Source organism: Abrus precatorius, unplaced genomic scaffold, assembly GCF_003935025.1.
Source record: "Abrus precatorius isolate BTA unplaced genomic scaffold, Abrus_2018 Scaffold2, whole genome shotgun sequence".
NCBI lineage: Eukaryota > Viridiplantae > Streptophyta > Magnoliopsida > Fabales > Fabaceae > Abrus > Abrus precatorius.
Window position 1 is genome coordinate 15,071,193 of NW_020874362.1, and position 17,776 is coordinate 15,088,968.

Here is a 17,776-nt window from a genome sequence, read left to right on the forward strand (position 1 = left end):
ACTCTTCTAGGTAAATGGGACACAAAATCCAGTCACATGGTCCCACTTCCACTCCGGAATTTCCATCGTCTGCAACTTTCCTGGAGGGCTCTGGTGCTCCGCCTTTGCCTTCTGGCAAGTCAAATAAGCTTTAACAAACTCAGATATCTCTCGCTTCATGCCTGGCCACCAAACATCTGATTTAAATCTTGATACATCTTGGTAACACCAGGATGAATGTTGAGACTACCCTTGTGTCCTTCTTTTAGAATTGCTCTCTTTAATTCAGCATCTCTAGGGACACAAACTCGACTTTGGCATCTGAGAATACCATCAGCATCTTTACTAAAACCCTTTGTCTTATCTGTCCTGAAGAGAAATACAATCTGACATAACATCAGATCACACAGTTGTTTGTCTTTAATTTCCTATAAGAAATTGTTAGTCACCACAATTCGGCCACAACTAACCTTTTCAGGTGTTAAGTTCACATGTATGTTCAGGTCTCAAAATTCTTCTACCAAAAGAGTTTCACTAACTCTTAAGGAGAATGTCTGAACTATATTCCTACTTAATGCATTGGCCACCATGTTAGCTTTTCCTGGATGACATTGGAGCTGAAAATCATAATCCTTAAGGAATTCCACCCAACGCCTCTGCCTCATATTTAACTCTCGTTGATCAAACAAATAGTTCAGACTCTTGTGATCACTATACACATCAAACTGAGCTCCATAAAGATAGTGTCACCACACTTTTAGAGCAAAGACTACAACAACTAACTCAAGGTCATGGATCGGGTAATTTTGCTCATGAGTTCGTAATTGGCAAGATGTATAAGCTACCACTCCTTTATCTTGCATCAACACACATCTCAATCCCTGATGGGAAGCATCACAATACACCTTAAACAGTCAACTAGTATCAGGGAGAATCAACATCGGCGAGGAAGTTAGTCTCTGCTTGAACTCATTAAAGCTTTGTTCACATTCCTCAATCCATACAAAGGGTTGATCACGGCAAGTGAACTGTGTCAATGGTGTAGCTATCTTCACAAATCCCGCTATAAATCTCTGGTAGTAACCTGCTAGGCCCACAAAACAACAAATTTCTGTGGCTGTCTTTGGCCTTTCCCACTACAACACCGCTTCAACTTTGGAAGGATCGACTACAATTCCCTTAGCTGAAATAACATGACCAAGGAACTTCACTTCCTCTAGCCAAAACTCACACTTAGACAATTTAGCATATAACTATTTCTCCCTTAAAACACTAAGTATAGTCCTTAAATGCTCTGCATGTTCCTCTGACGAACTAGAATAAATCAAAATATCATCAATAAAGACTACCATAATCCAATCTAGAAAAGGTCTAAAGATCCGATTCATGTAGTCCATAAATGCAGCTGGAGCATTTGAGACTCCAAAGGGCATCACTATATACTCATAATGGCCATATCTAGTGCAAAAAGCAGTCTTAGGAATATCTTCATCCTTCACTGGGATCTGATGGTACCTAGACTTCTAATCAATCTTAGAGAATATCTTAGCACCTCTCAATTGGTCCATCAAATCATCGATCCGTGACAATGGGTACTTATTCTTAATTGTCAACTTATTTAACTTGCAATAATCAACACATAATCTAAAACTTTTGTCCTTCCTTTTCATCAAGACAACTAGTGCCCCTAAGGCGATACATTCAGCATAATCATCTGTTTCCACATTAGATCCTTAATCTACTCCTTAAGCTCCATCAACTCTTTTGACACCATTCTGTAAGGTGCTACAGACACTGGCTCAGGATTCAAATCTATAGCAAACTCCACCTCTCTACGTGGGGGTATTCCATGAATATCCTCTAGGAAGATCTCAGGAAATTCCTGTACTACTGGTATTGACTGAACGCTTTGCTCAATTTCTGCATTCATAACACCCAACAAAGCAAAACAAAACAAGATACTTCCTCATCCAAGGATGTTTCTACTTAGCGAGTAGAAATCAATTCAACACAGCCTTGCTGCTCTGAGAAGATTAAACACCTCAGGCTATAATCAATTAGCACACGATTGGCAGTTAGCCAATCCATACCTAGGATTACATCTAACCCTGACATCGGGATACAAATAAGATTTACCTTATACTTTCATCCCTCAATTACTATGGGACACTTAACACAAACTGTCAAAGTTTTGATCGAACTTAGAGTAGGTGTTGATACTACCAATTTCTTAGATCGCTCACCGATAACCCTAAGTTTCTCACACAAATGTCTGCAATAAAAGAGTTTGTGGCTCCAGAATCAAACAATATAGAAAGAGAAGTACCTACCACTACCACTGTCTCCTGAACGAGATCCGTGGCCTGGGCTGCCTCTAATGCAAAAATAGTGAATACACGTCCCTCTGCTCTCGATTTGGTTATCGTCGGAGCTCTACCCGCTTTAGGCCTCACAACATGCAAGGTGTTAGCAGAAGACAAAACTGCCCCCACTAGGCGTAGGACAGTCTCTAGCAAGGTGTCTTGGCTGCTGGCACGAGGAGCAAACTCTGACATCAGCCTATAGGCACTGGCTCAGGTAGTGTGGCCTACCACACTTGAAACATCTGACAATCTGCGACATTGAGGCTCTAGGAGTGGAAGAAGTTGCTCCCTTAGGCTGAAATACAGAAGTAGCAGTTGTAACGCCCCAATTTTCGTAAATTAGCTAATAGCTCTTGAATCGAAATTACTTGCTAATTTCAACTTGCTAGTATCAGAATAATTAGATAGATGTTGATTTTTTTATTTTTATAAAATATTGATTTATTTCTGAGTTCGACATTTTAGGGTAACTGCATGCTGTAACGCCCCAAAATTCATCAACTGACCTAGTACTCTTAGATATCGATTGTTTGCTAATTTTAGTTTGCTAGTATCAAAATAGTTAGCTAGATGCTGAATTTTCTATTTTATTCACCGAGGAGAATAGTGACTTGATCTCTAAGTTCTGCATTTTAGAGTAACTGCATGTAATACACTTAACTTTGATATCATCCAAAAATTGTCCTGATTATTTTCAGCTGTACTGCAAAAAAAAAAAAAAACTCTTGAGTATCTTGTTCAAAAAGCCACATTTTGTCTTATTTAAATTATTGAAAAATAATAATTATCTGTCTCGAAAAATGTGAGATTTTATAATCATTTCATAGATTTTGTAATCATTACCAAATATTAGTCAGTTGATGAATCCATAATTTTACTAGTATTTTACTATAGTTTTAATCCATTTCATAAGGAAAATGTGTTAGAAAAAGCAGAAAAAATCATAAAAATAGAATGATTGGAGAATTTCTTTAAATACATAGTTAGTTGAGCATTTATGAAATTTCTGTGTAAAAATTAATAATTGAAGTGTGTTTTTGTAGAAAATGCTGAGTAAAGACCATGAGGTTGATAGATCAATGGAGAAATAGCAGAAAAGTAGCAAGTCTGGACTCAAAGAACATGGGTTATGGAGTTTAAGCTGGCCGTGGTTACTCTTGCTAGCGAAAGTGAGTGATTCATAGCTTAAATGAGAAGTTGAGTGTGGGCGTGATCACTTTTATCATTGAAAGTGAACATTCCAGAGAAGTTCAATCTCAGCTTAGTTGTGCGTTGTCACTCTCGCCGACAAAAGTGAATGTCCCAGAGAAGCTTCAGACTCAGCAGGCCAGGCGTAACCACTTTTATAAGCAAAAGTGAGCGTTCCAGAGAAGGCAGAATTTCAGTATACTCTGTGTGGTCACTCTTGCTAGCGAAAGTGAGCATTCCAAAGAAGGCGAAGTTTTAGAGTATTTTGCGTAACCACTTTTATCATTGATAGTGGATGTTCCAGAGAGTCTTCAACTTGGCAAGTTGTGCGTTACCACTTTTACTCATAAAAGTGATTATGCACAACGCCGCGACCTTCTGCGTGGCCACTCTTATCAGCAAGAGTGATAATGCCAAGAATCAGAATTTCTATAAATACATGTTTCGAGCTCAGATCTCGGGATCTTTCATTCATTTTCCATTTTTTTGTTAGATTGTCGTTGAGAGAGATTGAGAGAGAAGATTGGGGTCAAGTCTCGAAGCTTCCACAAAGAGGAAACAGATTGGAGCTCTTGGCCATGGCTTCTTGGAGTTTTTCTTCTTCTTCTTCTTCTTTCTATTTCTCTTCTCCCATGTCTGAGTAGTTTCTTGTAGTTAGGGGTTTATGGAACTCGAATTGATGTATTAATTTGATTCTTGCTTCTGAAATTTGAGTATTTGGATTAATTGAGTTGTTAATTCTGCACTTTTACGTAATCTTTGAATAGGAATTCATTTGATTAACCTTAGAGGAACATTTGCTAATGGGAATTGGATTTGATTCTCTGATCTGAATGAACAACCAGAATCAGGAGTTTCTTAGGGATAGGTACACTTAATTCTGCAATCCTAATGTTCCAAGCCTTAATGCAACATTAAATTGAACTTCACCTAAGGGATTAGGGTGGTTTAGTTACTTGTTAGGGTCAATGAGTTAAGAAATTAACCTTTGGCTATTAAAATGCGAAACTGATTGTTAATTAACCAAGTTCTTGAATGTTCAGAAGCATAATTGAATTAATATTGACATTCTTGTGAAGTAAATTCCTAACTACCTTTCAATCCATTTCTCATGTCACATTGCATTCATTGATCTGTTTTTCTGCAAATTTTCTTTACTCTTAATTGCTTTGGTTTATTGCTTTTGTATGTTACAACTCTTCTCCTGAATTCGTATGGCTCAAATGGTTACAATTTTGTGAATTGATACTTGAAATCTAAATTCCCTGTGGAGACGATTCCCTGTGGAGACGATATCCTGTTCTTAAAAATTACTCATTACTTGCTGCAATACTAGTGCACTTGCTAGTGTTTAGATTGCAAACAACAAGTTTTTGGCGCCGTTATCAAGGAATTTTGTATTTCAATATCATTAGTAACAGAAAAATTGCTAGATTAAGTTCTTGATTTCTGAATTTTTCTCTCCAATTTCGTATTGCATAGAAGTACTCTGTTTTGCCTATACTTAGATAAGTATAGAAAATTAGAAGGTAATTTCTGTATGATTTTGCACTTCTGCATAATTCTGCAGTTGCAAATTTTGATATGATTTTGTTGTTATTTTTCTGCATCAGCTTTGTTTAGTGTATATCTAACTATTGAATTTTAGTTTAACTTTGTTAACTTTTTGATTGTATATGCGAGGGAAAAACAAAAATAAAGCCACTTTGGTATTTGATCCAGACATTGACCAAACTCTAAGAAGGTTGATAAGTGAAGCAAGAATTAAACAGATTCAAAGAGAGAAAAACAAAAGTTCTACATCAACACCTCAACCCAGTCAGATTCCAAGACAAATAAAGATGGGAGAACAACCAAGACTAAGAACATTAGGGGATTATGCAGTTCCTAATCTCCAAGGATTCAGCTCTTCTATTATGAGACCTACAATTCAGGCCAACCACTTTGAGATAAAACCTGCACTTCTAAATCTGGTACAACAAGACAAATTTGCTGAACACCATTCAGATGATCCAAATCTGGACATCTCTAATTTCTTACAACTTTGTGACACAATCAGAATCAATGGGGTAAGTGAGGATGCAATCAGACTTAGATTATTCCCATTCTCATTAAGGGATAAAGCTAAGTGCTGGCTTCAAGCCCAGCCACAAGGGAGTATATCAACCTGGGCTGACCTGGTGAACAAGGTTCCTAATCAAATATTTTCCTCCTTCAAAAGCTGCAAAAATCAGAGGGTAGATTACATCTTTTGTTCAGCAAGAAGGAGAGCCATTGTATAAGGCATGGGAAAGATACAAGGAGTTATTAAGGAAATGTCCTCATCACTGCATACCTGAGTGGATGCAACTTGAAACATTCTATAATGGAATGACTGATGCAACTAAAACCATGATAGATGCGGCAGCTGGTGGTTCATTAAGTTCAAAGACTTTGGAAGAAGCCCAACAAATCATAGAAATGATGGCATCCTCGATGTATCAAAATATGAATGAAAGACAAGCTACGAGGAGAGGAGGATATGATGTATAATCCATAGAAGCTATGTTTGCTCAAAATCAACTTCATAATCAACAATTTTCTGAACAGCTTGTTGCATTAACTCAACAAATAACTAACATGCACACTGGTGTGGTTCAAAATTCACAACTGAGTTGTGATTTCTGTTATGGCAACCATGTGAATGGAGCTTATGATCCCACAGTTATAGAACAACCTGATCAAGTTAACTATATGGGCAAATATCAAAGGCCATAACAACCATATCCACCTGGTTTCCAGCTAAATAACAATAGAGGACAACAGTTTTCTAAGTGAAATCCACAGAATTCTACTACAAGAGGAAATACACCTACTGCACCTTTCCAAAGTGCAGCTCCTCAAGTTCAGCAACAATATTTTCAAGGAAGTTCTTCTTCACAATTTCAAAAAAATCAAGGGTATTCAAATTCAAGACCCTTGAGTGAGAAAGTGAATGGAATTGAAGAGACACTACTGCAGTTTTTGAAGGTGACAGAAACTAATTTCAAAAATCAAGAAAGTTCTATAAAGAAGCTAGAAACACAAATTGGGTAGTTGGCTGAGCAACTTGTAAATAGAGATGAAGGAAGGTTCCCTAGTAGCACAATAGTGAATCCAAAGGAGCAATGCCAAGCTATAACCACTAGAAGTGGAGCAGTAGTTTCCAGCCCAAGAAAGAAAGATGAAGCCACCAATTTGAAGGAAGAAAGTGAGCTGAAACAAGAAGATTTTGAAAGTGGGAAATATACTATGTTAAAGAGAGGAGATGGTGAATAAAATTGCAAAAAAAGCAAGAAAAAAGGGGCAAGAAGCAGAGATTTGAGCAGACCTGCAAACCTATTAATGAAGAGCAGTATAAGAGATTACCTTTTCCAAAAAGAGTACAAGATCCTAGATAAGAAAAATAGTTTGAAAGGTTCATTGATGTGTTTAAGAAGCTCCAAATTAATATACCATTTGCAGAGGCATTAGAACAAATGCCTTCATATGCAAAGTTTATGAAAGAGCTCTTGTTTAAAAAGAGGAAGTTGGACATAGAAAAATTGGTACCACTCACTAAAGAGTGCAGTGCAATTTTGCAGAGAAAACTGCCTCAAAAGTTAAAGGATCTAGGGTCATTCAACATACCCTGCTCCATTGGAAATTACACAGTTGGAAAAGCTTTGTGTGACTTGGGAGCCAGCATAAATTTAATGCCTTTAGCCATTATGAAGAAGCTGGGAATTGAGGAGGTGAAACCAACTGAGATTACATTACAATTAGTTGACAGATCATATACATATCCTTATGGAGTAGTGGAAGATCTTTTAGTCAAGGTGGACAAATTTATATTCCCTGCAGACTTTGTTATACTAGATATGTAGGTAGATGCTGATATCCCTATCATATTAGGAAGGCCATTCTTAGCAACAGGGAGAGCCTTAATAGATGTACAGAAAGGTGAATTAATGCTAAGAGTACAAGAGGAGAAAGTCATTTTTAATGTATTTGAGGCCATCAAACATCCAAGTGATGATATGAGCTGTATGAAGATTGATGTAATAGATGTTGTGATACCACATTCATTGGAGAAAAATGATGAAAGTGCAGTCTTAGAAAGCATGTTAGCTGCAGCAAAATGTAGTATTTATGAAGAGCAAGATGAGGCAATGAAAGACTGCATTCTGCAATTAGATTCCTTTCCCTATATGAACAATGAAATAAACCAACTCAAGGAAGAACTACATCAAGAAGAGAAAAGAAAGAAGAGCCCAAAGTGGAGCTTAAGCAATTACCCTTTCATTTGAGGTATGTGTTTCTTGAAGAAGGCCACAACAAACCTGTAATAATAAACAACAATCTGTAGAAAGACCAAGAAGAAAAGCTCTTGAGAGTGTTAAGAGAGCACAAATTTGCACTAAGATGGCAGATTTCAGATTTGAAAGGTATAAATCCTTCTTTTTGCATGCACAGAATTTTATTTGAAGAAAATTGCAAGCCTGTTGTCTAACCTCAAAGAAGACTTAATCCAACTATGAAGGAGGTAGTGAGGCAAGAGGTGACGAAACTACTAGATGCAGGAGTTATTTATCCAATTTCAGATAGTTCATGGGTAAGTCCGTTTCATGTGGTGCCTAAGAAAGGAGGTATAACCGTTGTTCCAACTTAAAAAAATGAATTAATACCCACTAGGATAGTAACCAGATGGCGAATGTGCATAGATTATAGGAGGTTGAATGATGCATCAAGGAAAGATCATTTTCCTCTTCCATTTGCTGACCAAATGCTGGAGAGATTGGCTGGATTTAACTACTATTGTTTCCTAGATGGATATTCTGGTTACAATTAGATTGTAGTTGACCCAAGAGACCAAGAAAAGACAGTATTCACTTGTCCTTTTGGAGTTTTTGCATATAGAAGGATGCCATTTGGGCTGTGCAATGCTCCAGCCACTTTTCAAAGGTGTATGCTGTCCATTTTTTCTGATATGATTGAAAGAATTATAGAAGTTTTTATGGATAACTTTTCTGTATTTGGTAATTCTTTTGATCAGTATCTAGCTAATTTATCTCTTGTTTTGCAACATTGCCAAGACTCAAACCTTGTGCTCAATTGGGAAAAATGCCATTTTATGGTACAAGAAGGGATAGTATTAGGACATAAGATTTCAGCAAGGAGAATGGAAATGGATCCTGCAAAAGTAGAAGTAATTGAGAAGCTACCTCCACCTGTAAATGTTAGAGGAGTAAGAAGCTTTTTGGGACATGCTGGATTCTATTGCAGGTTCAATAAAGATTTTTCAAAAATTGCCAAGCCATTGAGTGAATTGTTGAGTAAGGATGTAGAATTCATTTTTTATGATAAATGTTTAATAGCTTTTAATACTTTGAAAGAGAAATTAATTTCTACACCTATACTTGTTAAACCGGATTGGGAATTACCTTTTGAGCTGATGTGTGATGCTAGTGATGTAGCTATAGGAGCAGTCTTAGGCCAAAGAAAAGACAAGAAACTGCATGTCATTCATTATGCTAGTAGAGTTCTTAACACTACACAAATCAATTATACTACTACTGAAAAAGAACTCTTAGCTATAGTCTTTGCATTTGATAAGTTTCGGTCTTACTTAATAGGGTCCAAGGTTATAGTTTTACACTGACCATGTTGCTCTTAAGTATCTTTTGTCCAAGCAAGATGCCAAACCCAAATTATTAAGATGGATCTTACTTCTTCAAGAATTCGAGTTGGAGATCAAAGACAAGAAAGGAAAGAAGAATGGAGTTGTTGACCACTTGTTAAGATTACCACTTGAAGCAATACCATTTGAAGTGGAGCAAATAAAAGAAGAGTTTCCAAATGAGAGTTTATTCAAGATTGAATCCCAGCCCTGGTGATGAATCCATATTTTACTAAAATTTTATACATCATTTATTACTTTTTATAGAAAAGAATAGACATATATAGTGTAAATAAGATGAATATTCCAATTAGGCTAAATAATATAGGTTTCTTAGTTTTTGGTTAATTTACATTGATTTAGATAGTTTATTTTACATGTTTTGATCATTTGAATAATGTGGCAGGAATCCCTAAGCTTATTTTGAAGAATTATTGGATTTTGAGGAATTTGAGGTGAAAGTAGCTACTTTCAAGATTGATAGTGACAACTACAGCAAGCCACTTCCAGCAAAAGGACCAAAGTAATCACTTTCAAAGCTTAAAGTGACAACTATAGCAGCCCAAAATCTACTAAACCTGCGCGTGGTTACTATAAACTTTCGTAGTAATCACTCCAGAGCATGCACAATTGAAGGTGCTGCACGTGGTTACTATGAATCTTTCATAGTAATCACTCCAGAAAGGCAAAACCTAACTGATGTTGCACATGTTTACTATGAAAGAATGAAAGTAATTACTTTGGAGGGTGCCAGCTTTAGTATAAATAGATTTTTACCAAATTAGGGTAGGGAGTTCTTACACTTTTTGAACCTTTTCTCTTCTTTACTAAATTTAGGACATTTTCCAGAGCTTAGGGCAACCTTGGGTGACAGCCAAGGGTCCAACCTATGGTTTGGTTTCTCATTTCTCTTGCTTTTACATTAATGTTAATGAATTTTCTGCATTTCCCAACTGCGTTTTTAACCCCCACTTCCATTGAGGGCTAAATTTTGTGTAATCCTTAGTAAGTTCACACGGATTCTTGAGTTCCTTGATTTTAATGATAATATAATTTCTTTCTTCTCATGAATTATTTTTTCCTTGTCTCTTGAATTGAATTAATGATGAATGAGGGGGATATTGCTTAATTAACCCTAATTCGCTGAAGGAGATTCTAAACTAGGGATTGCTTAATCCTAGGTTTAATTCTAAGGTTACGTAACTTTGGGATGAGAGATTAGAGCCTAGTAAATTGCATAATTTCGTTAGGACAATAAGGTTGATTTTCGCGTGTTAAATTAACCTAATTCATGGGAGAGAGGATGAATGTTAAATCTTGAGTAAAATGAGGATAGAATCTTTGTGGATGAACTAAGGATTGTTGTTTACTATTGTTTGAATTAATTAAACTTGTTTGCTCATTGCTCTTTATTTTGATTTGAAACCATAAAACCCCTATTTTAATTGCTTGTTCAATTAATGCCTTCAACATGTTTAATGAATTTAAATAGCCAATGTTCACGGGAGACAATCTAGGATAACCCTAGTACTACATTAATTTGTTTAAATTTTGATGAGGATTTGTGACAAATCTTTTAAACACAACAAAGGAAAAACACGATCATCAAATTGGCGTCGTTGCCGGGGAACATTGGTGTTGATTTTTTCATAAACATGTTATTTGCTCTATTTTCATTTTCATTTTCTGTATATTTAGTGAATTCTCTTTTAACTTTTGCATTGTGAATACTTTAGTATAATTGTAGTTTCATAGGTAAGTAGAGATATCTTGCATTTAGGTACAACCAATTGTTGTTTTCTACATTTTATGAATTCTGACTTCTGCAATTTAGTTTACCACACTGCATTTTTGTTTGCTACAATTACCTTGTTTCTGCTGCATAATTCTGCAGAAATTTGCAGAATTTGTACTTGTGTGTTGCATATTTTCGTTTCATAGTTTGCAATTTCTTTCTGTTTTTGTTCTTTGGTGTTAATACTTTATTTTACTGCACTTAGATGTTAGTTTTTCTGCATAATTGTCATCTGAATGTTTCTGCATTTTTACTGCTTCATTAGTTTACTTCTTTTCAATTTTCCATAGCTAATTCCTAATGAATGACCAGATCAAATCCAGGAGATTTATATCCTCTAGATACTGAAATTGATAGGACATTCCATAGGAATCTTAATAGACAAAACTCTGCACATACTGAGGAACCATCTTCACCATTTTCTTCATCTTCTATATATTCTTCTCTGCATTCTTTAAATTCTAAACCTTTAGAAATGATAGAAAATGACTTGACACTTAAGGAGCTTGTCGTACCGGATGTGACTTACCAGACTTTATGTATCCAATACCCGGATGTGGATGCCCTTTTTGTTCTTAAAACTGGCCTAATCCATCTTTTTCCTAAATTTCATGGTCTTGCAAGTGAAGATCCACATAAACACCTCAAGGAATTTCATATTGTTTGCTCTACAATAAGACCACAAGGTTTACCTAAAGAGCATGTGAAATTAAAAGCTTTTCCATTCTCTCTTATAGATTTGGCTAAAGACTGGTTGTATTATCTTCCACCTGGCTCTATTACAAGTTGGGACACCCTCAAGAGATTGTTCCTAGAAAAAATTTTCCCTGCCTCAAGGGCTGCCTCAATAAGAAAGGAAATATGTGGTATTAGGCAGCTGGAGAGGGAAAGTTTGTATGAATATTGGGAGCATTTCAAGAGACTTTGTGCTAGCTGCCCCCATCATCAGATAAGTGACCAGCTCCTAATCCAATACTTCTATGAGGGCTTACACCCAATGGATAGGAGCATGATCGACGCAGCTAGTGGAGGAGCCCTAGTTGACAAGACTCCCGCTGCCGCTAGAAACCTCATTGAGAATATGGCAGCTAACTCTCAACAGTTTGCTACAAGGAAAAATTCCATTATGTCCAGGAGTGTCAATGAAATTCAAACTTCAGATTCACACAAGCTGGAGCATAAGCTAGATGAGTTGGCTTCTACGGTAAAACAGTTGGCATCCATCCAAAAGAATTCTACTGCATATACACCTCCACCTCCATCCATTCCAGCAATTCTTTGTGGGATTTGTTCATCTACGGATCACTTCACTGATAGTTGCCCCACATTGCAAGAAATTGAATCTTCGGAAGGTAATCCTCAAGCTTATGCTGCTAATATTTATGTTAATAAATTTCCTTTTCAGCAGCCGCAACAACAACAAAGCTGGGATTTATCTTCCAATAAATATAATCCCGGTTGGAGGAACCATCCTAACTTAAGGTGGAGAGGAAATGCACAACATCAAGGCTCTAACCAACCAACCAACAACCATTTTCAACCGCATCAATCTAGACAAAGCAAGCCATATTCAGCCCAGCATCATCACCATCATTCATCTTCATCTCAACAGCACCATCAAGCATCCCCTTCACTAGCTCCTGCACCTCAAAAGAGTGAGTCATCCTTGGAACACCTTGTGAAGCAACTCACTATGAATAATCTCAATTTCCAGCAACAGAGTCAGGCTTTCCAACAAAAGAGTCAAGCAAGTATTAAGACCTTGGAGAATCAAATGGGTTAACTTGCTTCATCCTAGAATCAACTTTAATCTCAAGGTTCAGGCAATCTCCCTGCACAAACTGTAACAAACCCAAAGAATGTGAGTGCCATTACCTTGAGATCTGCCTTAGGAGAAGGATCCTAGTTGCACTTTAGCTGCAGAAGGTGAAGGAGGAGAGGTTGGAAGCCAAGAGCAGCCTGCACCTATGCCATGTCAACCAAAAGTGGTAGACAAAGAGGAGAGGTCCATTCCAATTCCCTTTCCTCAAAGAATGGTTCAGCCCAGCAAGAAGCAAGAAGAGGTTGATAAAGAAATTTTGGATACTTTCAGAAAGGTTGAAGTTAATATCCCCGTGTTAGATGCTATCAAGCAAATCCCAAAGTATGCCAAATTCCTTAAGGACTTGTGTACTCATAGAAGGCGATTAAAGGGTAATGAAAGAGTGCACATGGGGAGGAATGTATCAGCTCTTTTTGAGAGGCAGAAAACTTCCATGCTTGAGAAATGCAAAGATCCAGGGACGTTTATTATTCCCTGCATTATGAGCACCCTACGGATTCATGCCCTACATTGCAAGAGACAGATGCGAATGTTTCTGGAATCTACACAAACCAACAGCAGCAATATAGAGCTCCAAATCAGCAGCATCAGAATTATAACCCATACATACTCCCAGACATATAATCCAGGTTGGAGAGATCATCCAAACCTGAAATGGGGGGGGCAACAGCAGCAACAACAACAACAACAACAACAAAGCCAACAACCTTCATTTCAACCTGCTGTAAGCAAATATCAACCTCTATTCAGGCAACAGCCACCTCCACCACCCCCTCCTGCACAAAGAAGTAAGCCGTCATTTCAGGAGATGATGCAACAGATGGCTACAAACAACCTGCAGTTTCAACAGAACATGCAAGCAACTGTCCATGATTTGAAGATTCAGGTTAGACAGCTAGCAACTCAATTGAGTCAGATTCAGTCTCAAGGTTCCAGTAATCTACCTTCTCAAATAGTCATGAATCCAAAGGGAAATGCGAGTGCTATTGCATTGCGAAGTGGAAAAGAGTTACCAGCAGTTGCAGCTGTAGCACCAGATTCTAAAAACAATAGTGATGCAGCTACTGAGAAACATGTTCCACTGCCCTTCCCGAACAGACCAGTAGCATCAAGAAAAAAACCAGGATCAGATAATGAGTTGCTGGACATGTTCACCAGAATAGAAGTAAATATTCCTTTCCTTGATGGCATCCGACAAGTTCCAAAATATGCAAAGTTTCTAAAGGAATTGTGTACTAACAAGAGGAAGCTGAAGGGTAATGAGCGAGTGAGTATGGGGAGAAATGGTTCTGCACTTCTCCAGAATAAGAATGTGTCAGTGATCATTCCACCTGAGTTACCACAGAAGTGCAAAGATCCAGGAACTTTCACCATTCCTTGTACTATTGGAGAGGAAGTTTTTACAAATGCTATGCTAGATTTAGGTGCTTCAATTAATGTTATGCCTGCATCTATTTTTAGATCATTGCAGATTGGAGATTTAATTTCTACAGGAATTGTAGTCCAGCTAGCCAACAAAAGCACTGTGTAGCCACTTGGTGTCGTGGAAGATGTTCTTGTCAAGGTTGAGGACCTTCTTTTTCCTGCTAATTTTTACATTCTAGAGATGGAGGACGACCTACCCAGCAATGCTACATTAATCCTTGGGAGACCATTTTTGAGGACCGCGCGAACAAAGATAGACGTGCATGCAGGGACCCTTTCTATGGAGTTTGGTGACAATTTGGTGCATTTCAACATTTTTGAAGCAATGAGACACCCAGCAGAGAACCATTCTATTTTCAGTTTAGATGTTATTGATTTAACTGTTGATGATTGCAAAAATTTAGATGATTTATTTGCTGATTTTGCAGATTTCACTAACCCATCTTGTACTTGTGATGATTCATCTATGTGTGCTGTTTGTAGTGTTGATGTTACAGGTGCAGCAGATATAGTTACACCAGTAGATGTTTCAACACTAGCAGTTGACTTATCTCCACCTCCATCAGTAGAGCTTAAGCCTTTGCCTACACATTTGAAGTATGCTTACTTAGAGGACAACCAGCGACTTCCTGTCATTATTGCTCATGATCTCAACTCTGATCAAGAGGAGAGATTATTGCAGGTTTTGAGAGAGCATAAGAAGGCCATTGGTTGGACTCTTGCTGACCTTCCTGGAATTAGTTCTGCTATTTATATGCACCGAATTTTATTGGAGGATGAGTTTCGACTTGTGAGACAGCCACAGAGATGACTCAATCATACTATTCTAAATGTTGTGAAGAAGGAGGTCACAAAGCTACTGGCAGCAGGTATTATTTATCCCATTTCTGACAGTAAGTGGGTTAGTCCTGTGCAGGTGGTCCCAAAGAAGACTGGGATGACTGTGGTGAAGAATCAGAATGATGAGTTGGTTCCAACCAGAGTTCAAAACAGTTGGCGAGTTTGTGTAGATTACAGAAGACTTAACCAGGCTACTCGCAAGGATCATTTTCCTCTTCCATTTATCGATCAGGTTTTGGAGAGGCTAGCAGGTAAATCCCATTACTGCTTTTTAGATGGATTTTCTGGATACATGCAGCTTCATATTGCACCAAAGGACCAACACAAGACCACATTCACCTGCCCATTTGGCACATTTGCTTACACCAGGATGCCATTTGGTTTGTGCAACGCTCTGGGCACCTTTCAGAGGTGTATGGTGAGTACATTTTTTGACCTTTTGGAGAGTTGCATAGAGGTGTTTATGGATGATTTTACTGTCTATGGTTCTTCATTTGATGCATGCCTAGAGAATTTATCTAAGGTGTTACATAGGTGCATCCAAACTAACCTTGTGTTAAATTTTGAGAAGTGTCATTTTTTGGTCACAGAAGGTATAGTCTTGGGTCACTTAGTCTCCAGTCAGGGTATTCAGGTTGATAAGCCTAAAATTGATATCATTGCTTCTTTACCTTACCCCACTTCTGTGCGAGAAGTGCGTTCCTTCCTTAGACATGCAGGTTTTTACAGGAGATTTATACAGGACTTCAGCAAGATTGCACTGCCATTGTCCAAGCTTCTGCAGAAAGAGGTAGAGTTTGTTTTCGATCATCCTTGTCAGCTAGCTTTTCAGGAGCTGAAGCGGCGGCTTACCACCACACCTATTGTTCAGCCACCTGATTGGGAGCTTCCTTTCGAGCTCATGTGCGACGCATCTAACTATGCACTTGGAGCTGTTCTAGCTTAGCAAGTAGGGAGGCTTTCTCATGTAATAGCTTATGCTTCTCGCACATTGGATGCAACTCAAGTTAATTACACCACTACTGAAAAAGAGCTTCTAGCTATTGTATTTGCTTTAGATAAATTTTGTTCATATTTGCTAGGCTCTAGGATTATTGTATATTCTGACCATGCAGCTTTGAAATTCCTATTAAAGAAGGCCGATGCTAAACCTAGATTGATCAGATGGATGCTTCTCCTTCAGGAGTTTGATATTGAGATCAGAGATAGGAGTGGTGCAGAGAATTTGGTAACAGATCACTTGAGTAGGATTGAAGGGGGGAATGTTGATCCCTTTCCGATTAAAGATGATTTTCCTGAGGAGCAGTTGATGCAGTTACATGATATTACTCCTTAGTTTGCTGATATTATGAATTACCTGGTTGCAGGTGTCTTTCCTACAGATGCGTCTAAAGCACAGATAGCCAAACTAAAAAGTGAGGCTAAATATTATGTTTGGGTTGACCCTTATCTTTGGAGATTTTGCAGCGACCAAGTGATTTGAAGGTGCATTCCAAATCAGGAGATCCATTATGTGCTTCAATTTTGTCATGGTTCACCAGTTGGAGGACATTATCGATCATATAGGACAGCTAGGAAGGTGTTGGAGAGTGGGTTTTACTGGCCTACCATTTTCAGAGATGCACATCAATTCTCCAACACCTGTGAGCAGTGTGAGAGAGCAGGGATGGCCATTACACAGAGACATGAGATGCCCCAACAGCCGATCATTTTCTGTGAGATTTTTTATGTTTGGGGTATTGATTTTATGGGTCCATTTCCTGTATCTTTTGGTTACACATTTATTTTACTAGCTGTAGATTATGTTTCTAGATGGGTGGAGGCTAAGGCCACCAAAACTAATGATTCTAAAGTTGTTGTGGATTTTATTAGATCTAACATTTTTTGCAGGTTTGGTGTGCCTAAAGCCATTATCAGTGATAGGGGAAGCCATTTCTGCAATAGAAGCATGCAGGCTTTGCTTCATAAGTATGGGGGTTGTGCATCGAGTGTCTACAGCTTATCATCCCCAAACTAATGGGCAGGCTGAGGTTTTTAACAGGGAAATCAAGCAGATTTTGCAAAAGATAGTACACCCCAATAGAAAAGATTGGAGCAAATTTTTGGAGGATGCTCTTTGGGCTCATAGGACAGCTTACCAGACACCGATTGGGATGTCTCCTTACAGGATTGTGTTTGGTAAAGCATGTCATCTGCCTGTTGAGATTGAGCATAGAGCATATTGGGCAGTAAGACATTGTAACTTGGAGTTTGAACAAGCAGGTATGGAAAGGAAGCTTCAATTACAACAGCTTAAGGAGCTTCGTTTGGAAGCCTATGAGAACTCAAAAATATACAAGGAAAAAGTCAAACGCTTTAATGATAGACATATTTTGAGAAAGGAGTTCAAAGTGGGCCAACAAGTGCTTTTGTTCAATTCCCGCCTAAAACTTATAGCCGGTAAACTTAGATCTAGATGGGATGGTCCTTTTGTTGTTACTAATGTGTTTTCCCATGGTGCAGTTGAAATTAAGAATGAAGTCACCGGTAGCATTTTCAAGGTCAATGGACATCAACTCAAGGAATTTCATCAAAGTCCAAAGTTGGAGGAAGAAATTGTAGAAAGCATGTCCTTGGAAGCACCAACTCTTGAACCTTGAGGGAGTTCTTTCCCAATTCTGTATTCTTTGAAATTGTCTTTGTTGTTT

The 17,776-nt window shown here is 37.9% G+C and overlaps 2 non-coding genes across 2 annotated transcripts; both read right to left on the reverse strand.

The window, feature by feature from the left end:
- Positions 1-5,756: 5,756 nt before the first annotated feature.
- LOC113860298 lies at positions 5,757-5,863 on the reverse strand. Its single transcript, XR_003503752.1, has one exon. It is a non-coding gene; the product is annotated as a small nucleolar RNA R71 (small nucleolar RNA).
- A 5,985-nt stretch (positions 5,864-11,848) lies between these two features.
- On the reverse strand, positions 11,849-11,953 carry LOC113860396. The gene has a single exon (XR_003503848.1). It is a non-coding gene; the product is annotated as a small nucleolar RNA R71 (small nucleolar RNA).
- Positions 11,954-17,776: the final 5,823 nt, after the last annotated feature.